This window comes from Rattus norvegicus, chromosome X (genome assembly GCF_021556685.1).
Source record: "Rattus norvegicus strain SHRSP/BbbUtx chromosome X, alternate assembly SHRSP_T2T, whole genome shotgun sequence".
NCBI classification, from domain to species: domain Eukaryota; kingdom Metazoa; phylum Chordata; class Mammalia; order Rodentia; family Muridae; genus Rattus; species Rattus norvegicus.
The window spans coordinates 116,200,538-116,209,329 of record NC_141554.1 but is presented as its reverse complement, the minus strand read 5'-3'; the positions used below and the strand labels follow the sequence as shown (position 1 = coordinate 116,209,329).

The 8,792-nt window shown below is 40.1% G+C and overlaps 1 pseudogene; it reads left to right on the top strand.

Annotated features, from left to right (window-relative positions):
* The first annotated feature begins 1,167 nt into the window (after positions 1–1,167).
* On the top strand, positions 1,168–3,343 carry LOC147998329 (high mobility group protein B1 pseudogene; annotated as a pseudogene).
* The last annotated feature ends 5,449 nt before the right edge of the window (positions 3,344–8,792 follow it).

Here is an 8,792-nt window from a genome sequence, read left to right as displayed (position 1 = left end):
GTATTCTGTTGGTGAAGCTTGTATCTACAGCTCCTTGTCTCTTCTTTTGGTTTTCTATATCCAGGGTTGTTTCCATGTGTTCTTTCTTGATTGCTTCTATTTCCATTTTTAATTCCTTCAACTGTTTGATTGTGTTTTCCTGGAATTCTTTCAGGGATTTTTGCGATTCCTCTCTGTAGGCTTTTACTTGTTTATTAATGTTTTCCTGTGCTTCCCTAAGTGTGTTCATGTCTTTCTTGAAGTCCTCCAGCATCATGATCAAATATGATTTTGAAACTAGATCTTGCTTTTCTGGTGTGTTTGGATATTCCATGTTTGTTTTGGTGGGAGAATTGGGCTCCGATGATGGCATGTAGTCTTGGTTTCTGTTGCTTGGGTTCCTGCGCTTGCCTCTCGCCATCAGATTATCTCTAGTGTTACTTTGTTCTGCTATTTCTGACAGTGGCTAGACTGTCCTATAAGCCTGTGTGTCAGGAGTGCTGTAGACCTGTTTTCCTCTCTTTCAGTCAGTTATGGGGACAGAGTGTTCTGCTTTCGGGCGTGTAGTTTTTCCTCTCTACAGGTCTTCAGCTGTTCCTGTGGGCCTGTGTCTTGAGTTCACCAGGCAGCTTTCTTGCAGCAGAAAAGTTGGTCTTACCTGTGGTCCCGAGGCTCAGGTTTGCTCGTGGGGTGCTGCCCAGGGGCTCTCTGCAGCGGCAGCAACCAGGAAGACCTGTGCCGCCCCTTCCGGGAGCTTCAGTGCACCAGGGTTCCAGATGGTCTTTGGCTTTTTCCTCTGGCGTCTGAGATGTGTGTGCAGGGAGCAGTCTCTTCTGGTTTCCCAGGCTTGTCTGCCTCTCTGAAGGTTTAGCTCTCCCTCCCACGGGATTTGGGTGCAGAGAACTGTTTATCCGGTCTGTTTCCTTCAGGGTCCGGGGGTGTCTCTGGCAGGGGTCCTGCCGCTCCTGGGCCCTCCCCCACGGGAGCCCAGAGGCCTTATACAGTTTCCTCTTGGGCCAGGGATGTGGGCAGGGGTGAGCAGTGTTGGTGGTCTCTTCCGCTCTGCAGCCTCAGGAGTGCCCACCTGACCAGGCGGTTGGGTCTCTCTCTCACCGGGTCTGGGAGCAGAGAGCTGCTGCGGGCCGGGCTAGTTATTTGTATTATGGGTGGGGGTGCTACTGTGTGATCATGGAGGTCAGAGGTCAATTTATGGGAGCTTGTTCTCTTCTACCATACAGAGCTCTAGAATTGAATAAAGATCATCTGGCTTTGCATACATCCCTCTTCCCTATTGAATCTTCTTACCATGGTGCAAAAAATGTAAAATGTTAATACCTTCTGTCTGGGAGAAAGCTTGGGCACTGTAAAGGCAGTGAGACAAATTGCCTATTAATATTACTTTGACAAAAGCAGACCATTCTCAATCTATAGCAACACTGTGTGTATGGGTGCTTATGCAGGCTTGCTAAAGCTTTAAAAAAGTGTGAGGGATACATGTGGCCACGGGCTTATGTCAAATCCCAGGAAAAATTCCAGGGAGCACATGTTCACCTATAGGCAGATTCAGTTACCAAGGCTCGTTAAAAATATCCTCAGGGCCAGAAAGGATGTCTCAGTGGGTGAAGGCTCTTGCTACATAATTCTGGAGACCTGAGTTAAATCTCCACAATCCATGTAAAGTGAAGAGAGAACTGATTCCACAGAGTTGTCCTCTGATGTCACTTGTAAGGTGACATATGTACCTATGTGCACACAGCCATCATGCACATACAGACACTAACACAACGATGGGGAGTCAATGTATTTTTGAAAAAAGTTCTCAAAAAGCATAAATATCCATCTATATCCCAGGAAGTGAAAAAAGCAGAAAACTATAATATATCATACAGTTTTAAGGAGGTTTCATTGAACAATTGCTTCTGAGCATGTGCTCTGTGCTAGGCTTTGTGCTAGCACGTATGGATTAAGTGACTAAGAAATAAGGAAGTAAATGTCAGGCAGTGACCCTAGAATTGATGGCATTCTCTATTGGATCTTCTGGAAATGAATAAAGTTTTTATATCAAAGCTGTGGGAGAGTGACACACCTAATCTACTGGTGATGTTCCTAGGTGATAATTGACCTGGTTTTGAATTTGCCAAGACAGTATCTTTTTTTCCCTATTTTATTGAAATAAAAATATATAAATCCTAATTATGGTTTCTTCTCTCTCTACTTTCAGTTCCTCCCCATCTCTCTTCCTATCTGTATCCACTCTCTTTCTGTCCCTAATTAGAAAACAAACAAACTTGTAAGGAGCAATAACAACATAAAATAAAATAAAACATGATATAATAATATAGAATAAAAGCTAATATATTGGAATAGAATACAACAAACATAAAGAAAAGAGCACAAGAAAAGGCAAATGAACAGAGACCTTCTTGTTTGCACACTCAAGAATCTCAAAAAATCCCCACTAAACTAGAAGCAATTTTACACACACACACACACACACACACACACACACTTGTGTGCGCGCACATACACACACACAGAGACACACAGACACACACAGAACATTCTTTATATGTATAGGACACTATATATACAAATGACACATCTGGGAGTAATGTTACAGAGAGAAGAGTGCGGCGGCTCTGTCTGACTCCCACTCTCACAGCCATTGCAGTTTATTGAGTTCTACAGAGACAGCGCAGGGGCAAGAACCAGACCAACACTGGACGACTCTGTGCCTCGCAGAGGAAAGTCAACTAAAGAAGATCCTAAGAAGTTGAAAGGCGAAATGTCCTCATATGCATTCTTTGTGCAAACCTGCCAGGAGGAGTACGAGAAGAAGCACCGGATTGCTTCTGTCAACTTCTCAGAGTTCTCCAAGAAGTGCTTAGAGAGGTGGAAGACCATGTCTACTAAACAAAAGGGGAAATTTGAAGACATGGCAAAGGCTGACAAGGCTCGTTATGAGAGAGAAATGAAACCTACATCCCCCCAAATGGGGAGCACAAAAAGAAGTTTAAGGACCCCAGTGCTCCCGAGGCCTTCTTCAGCCTTCTTCTTGTTCTGTTCTGAGTACTGCCCAACAATCCAAGGTGAGCATCCTGGTTTTATTCTTTGGTGATTTTGCAAAGAAGCTAGGAGAGATGTGGAACAACACTGCAGTGGATGACAAGCAGCCCTGTGAGAAGATGGCCGCCAAGCTGAAGGAGAAGTACCAGAAGGACATCGCTGCCTACAGAGCTAAAGGAGACCCTGATGCAGCAAAAAGGGTATGGTTAAGGCTGAGAAGAGCAAGAAAAAGAAGGAAGAGGAAGACAATGAAGAGAAGGAAGAGGATGAAGAAGAGGAAGATGATGATGATGAATAAATTGGTTCTAGAGCAGTTATTTTTCTTGTCTATAAAGCATTTAACACCCCCTTCCTCATACACAACTCCTTTTAAAGAAATAAAATTGTATTTTTTCGTACAGTTAACACACTCCAGAGTGTGTCTTTAGCTAGCCCTGTCCTGGTGGCATTTTCAATAGCTACTAACCTTGCCTGGTACAGTCTCGGGGTGTAAATTGACATGGAAATTTAAAGCAGGTACTTGTTGGTGCACAGCGCAAATTAGTTATATATGGGGACAGTAGTTTGGTTTGGGGTTTTTTCTCTTTGTTGTTTTTTTTCATCTTCAGTTTTCTCTGATGCTGCATATATGAAGATAATTGTTGTTCTGTTAACTGACTAGCACTCTGTAATTGCAAAAAAAATGCTGCTGTTCTGTTGATATTCTGAATGCTTCTAAGTAAATACAGTTTTTACTTAAACACACACACACACACACACACACACACACACACACACAAATGACACAGTTCCTTTTCAGCAGTATTCTCTGAGCTCTGAGGAGAGGGATTTGATGGCGACATTCCATTTAGGGCTGAGTGTTCCAAGCTTTCTCATTCTCTGCATAATGTCTGACTGTGGATCTCTGTATTGGTTTCCGTGGGCTGCTTTTCTGATCATGGCTGGACAATGCACTGATCTGTGAGTATAGCAGGGTGTGATTAGGAGTCAGCTATCTTATTGCTATATTTACTTTTATCTATCTATCTATCTATCTATCTATCTATCTATCTATCTATCTATCTATCTATCAATTTATTTATCCATCCGTCCATTGATTCATATAAAAGTGGAACTTGGTTTTACCCTAGGCCCTGGGTTATCTAGTAACAAGTTCTTGGTCACCCAAGCAGGGTTGAATTTGGGTTTCACTTCATGGAGTGGGCTTTAAGTCAAACCAGATCTTGGTTGGTTACTCCCACAAATTTTAAGCCAAATTTAAGGAATAAATTTTACTAGCATTTATTGCAGGTATGATACCATTGTAGATCGAAGGGTTTATGGCTGGGTTGGCATTTAAATGTTTCCTTTGGTAGCCTGCAGAGCACCTTAGTGTACCAAGATGCTAGCATGTAGGGTTGAGGTCTCTATGTAGACTCCAGCTTGACTTGTCCGTCTTCAGTGAGTTGTGTATGTGATGTCTTCCATAATCGGCCTTGCTGTCAGTTTGTGGAGAACAATATTTAGTCTTGGCAACAGCCTGAGTTGTTTGGGGGTTCCCATGGTACCCCTTTGTCCTACAACTCAATCTATGTAACCCAATCCAGGTACTGGAATCTTCATTTGGTGGCAAGAGATGTATCTTTTCAATGTTTCTGCCGTAGTATGCTGATGTTTTGATTATTGGCTCTTTAGGGGAAAGTGGCTGGAACTTCCTAGTTCCCCATCTTGCTGCTGTGACTGACTTCGTTCCTTTACTTTTAATGCATTTTTACCTATCGGAGTTTTGTATAGGCAAAATGAAGTTGGGTCTGGTTTTTATATTTACTCTGATGGTGTCTATCCTTACTACACTTAAGCCATTTGAATTTGAAATGAATGTAGTTACAATAGTATCTCTCATATTTATAACTGCCCACTCATTGGTCTCAAATTCATGATTATTTTCCTTAAGCTCTCTGAGTACTAGAACTAGAAATATGTCCCACTTCTGGATTTGCTTATTTATTTTTATTTTAAAATTATTTTAAATTATATATAATATTAAATTATTTAAATAAAATAATACAATTTTATTTAAAATCATTATTATTGTGTCTATGCACAGTGTGTGAGGCTGTATATCATGGTATTCATGTGGAGGTCAGGTGACAACTTTGTAGAGTATTTCTTCTCCATCCATATTTATGTGACTTCTGGGGATCAAACTCAGGTGGCTAGGCTTGAAAATTTGGGTTTCAATGTCCAACCCTCTCATTTTCTTCTTCTTAGTTATGACAGGTTATGGTTATGTTTGAGGCTCAGCATCATTTTAACTCAACAGTTTGAGAATATTGCTCGGCTTGTCCCCATAGCTAATGTTGCTAGTGTCATAGTGATTCTTATTCCATTGTTGGTGGTCTTGATTTTCTTTCTGAAATGCGTCACTGTTTTTATATCATTCTTTTTTTCTGTTACTTTTTTATTGGATATTAAAATTTACATTTCAAATGTTATCCCCTTTCCCGGTTTCCTGTCCATAAACCCCCTATCCCATCTCTCCTACCCCTTCTTATATGAGGGTGTTCCCCCTCACCAAACACCCCCCCGACATTTCCCTGCCCTGGGGGCTCCAGCTTTGGCAGGACCAAGCGCTTCTCCTCCATTGGTGCCCAAAAAGGCCATCCTCTGCTACATATGTGGATGGAGCCATGGGTCTGTCCATGTGTGCTCTTTGGATGGTGGTTTAGTCCCTGGGAGCTCTGGTTGGTTGGTATTGTTGTTCTTATGGGGTTGCAAGTCCCTTCAGCTCCTTCAAACCTTTCTCTAACTCTTCCAATGAGACCCCATTCTCAGTTCAATGGTTGGCCGCAAGCATCTGTTTCTGTATTTGTCATGCTCTGGCAGAGCCTCTCAGAAGACAGCTATATCAGGCTCCTGTCAGCATGCACTTCTTGGCATCAGCAATATTGTCTGGGTTTGGTGGCTGTATGTATACGGGCTAGATCTCCAGGTGGGGCAGGCTCTGAATGGTTATTCCTTCAATCTCTGCTCCAAACTTTGTCTCCATATCTCCTCATATGAATACTTTTCTTCCCTCTTTTAAAAAAGACTGAAGTATCTGCACTTTGGTTGTTCTTCTTCTTGAACCTCATGTGGTTTGTGGATTGTATCTTGGGTATTCTAAGCTTTTGGGCTAATATCCACTTATCAATGAATGCATACCAAGTGTGCTTTTCTGTGATTGGGTTACCTCACTCAGGATGATAATTTCTTGTTCCATCCATTTGCCTTTCATGAAGTCATTGTTTCTAATAGCTGAGTAGTACTCCATTGTGTAGATGTACCACATTTTCTGCATCCATTTCTCTGTTAAAGGGCATCTGGGTTCTTTCCAGCTTCTGGCTAATATAAATAAGGCTGCTATGAACATAGTGGAGCATTTGTCCTTGTTATATGTTATATGCTGTAAAAATAATTAGTCTATCAAGGAAGATCAGAGAGATGACTCAAAGTATACTTGTCAATCCCTGAAACCCATGTAGAGGTAGAAGGAGAGAATCACCTGAAATGTTGTCCCAAAAGTGCATGTCCTGCATACATCCTGTGTGACACAGGTGCCACCTCCATCAAACACATGTTCACGTGCACACACAGCTAATGACAAATGCATTAAATAAAGTTTACTAGCAAATTAACAACAGTAATAAACCAAATATTAAACTGGGATGATTATACCAAAGAATGCAGTAAAAGCATTTACTAAAATTCATGACATATTGATGAATTTTAAAAGAAAATTGTATAAATAAAGGAGAGCTTGCTTGACTTCATAGGTAAAAGGTATAATAATATATGCTTAGTGCTAACATTGTTTCTAGGCGGTACAGACTGACCATTCTCTAGCTAACATTGGAAAAGAGTCAAGGCCATGCTACTCACTACTGTACTGGAGGTTTCAACCAGTGTAATGATGCAAGGAAGAGAAATAAAGGCAGTTAAAGTTGAAAAGGAAGAAATGTAGACATTTAAAGATGCTATGATGTTATATGTAGAAGTTTCCGGGGCAGTATAAAGCCTCCTGGAACTACTAAGTTAATTTAGCAAAAATAATGTGTAGTTCAACACATGTAAATCAGACACAATTCTAGATGTTGCTGTAGATATGTGGAAAGCAATATTTTATAATACTATTTGCAATAGTTAACATGGAATACTGATGTTTAAATATAAGACAACTTACACAGAGAATTAGATAATGAAAAAGTTACAAAACACAGAAAAGAAAGAAAAGATAATCTACATAGACAGAGAGACATATCGTCTCAATTCCTTTTCTTGTTGTTGGGATAAAGTACCATGACAAAATCAACTCAAAGAGAAAAGGTTTATATTAGTTTCCACCTTGTGGTATCATTCATTATCATGGGGAATACAAAGCAGCAAGAGCTTGGAGCACCTGGTCACATTGTACCAAGAGTCAAGCAAAGAGCAGTGAATGAATTCTGCTGCTTGATTCCCCTTCTCTATTTAATCAGTCCAGGATCCTAACCAAAGAATAGTGCCACCTCTACTGGGAGTCAAGTAATGTAATGAAGGCAAGCCTCATCATAGGCCCATCTCTCAGATGACTCATACTTCTGTTAAGTTGACAGCACTGACCATTGCACATGTCCTATATATGGTGTGGAAAACTCACTTAAGTAAATCTATTACATGGACTTAGTACAAGTCATATAAAGTACAAGAATGTTTTCTATAGACAAGAGTCTTATAACATTTATCTGGAAATTCAAAAGACCTATAACAGCTAAAATAATTTTGAAAATTAAAATGAGAAGAATCAGTTTACTTGATTTCAAGATATTGAGCAGATACTGTGATCAATACTGCTTGATAGTGGTGAAGGTATAGATCAACAGAATAGAACAGAGAAACCAGAAATAAATATATACCAATACACATGAGCTGACACATAGTGATTGCATTTATTTATGGGACGTAGTACAATCATTTAATCCATATATAATGCACACTGGTCAAATCTGGATATTAGCATTTCTACTCATTCAAACAGTCATCAATTTTGGGGAGAGTTGGTTACCATAACATTCCCTTCTGGTTCTTTAGCAGTTTATATGAACTTTTGGGGCCTCTAAGTTGGCTTAGTAGGTAAAATGATGAAGACTTTGCCTGCCAAACCAGAATAACCAAGTTCAATTCTTGCAATTCTGTTAGTAGAAAGAAAAAACTACCTCCTCTGAACTCCACGTGCATGGCATGCTGTGGCATACCTTCATGAACACATACACACACACACACACACACACACACACACACACACACACACACAAATCACACAAATAAATGAATAAATAAATGAGTGCAATCATTTTTTTTTAAAAAACAGAAATTGCCCTAAGGAACGGATGAAAAATGAAAACAAAACAACCCCTGGCCTATGTGGATACCTTTTAGAGAAGGAAATTGCAGGTTTCTCTACAGAACTCTTACAAGACAAAAGAGAACAGGATAATGCATTCATGGTGTTGAAAGGAAAGGCATGCTAGCCAAGAATACTCCACAAAGCAAAGCTAGCTTTCAAAAAGGAATGACAAACTCTTTCTAAGACAAGGCAAAACTCACAGAATTTGTCACTACTAAACTGGACACACAATAAAATCTTAAGGGAGGGGAAAATACACACACACATATATTGTATATGAATACATATTCATACATATAAAAAGAATAAAAATTATTAATGCAGAAAGGCAATTGACAAAATT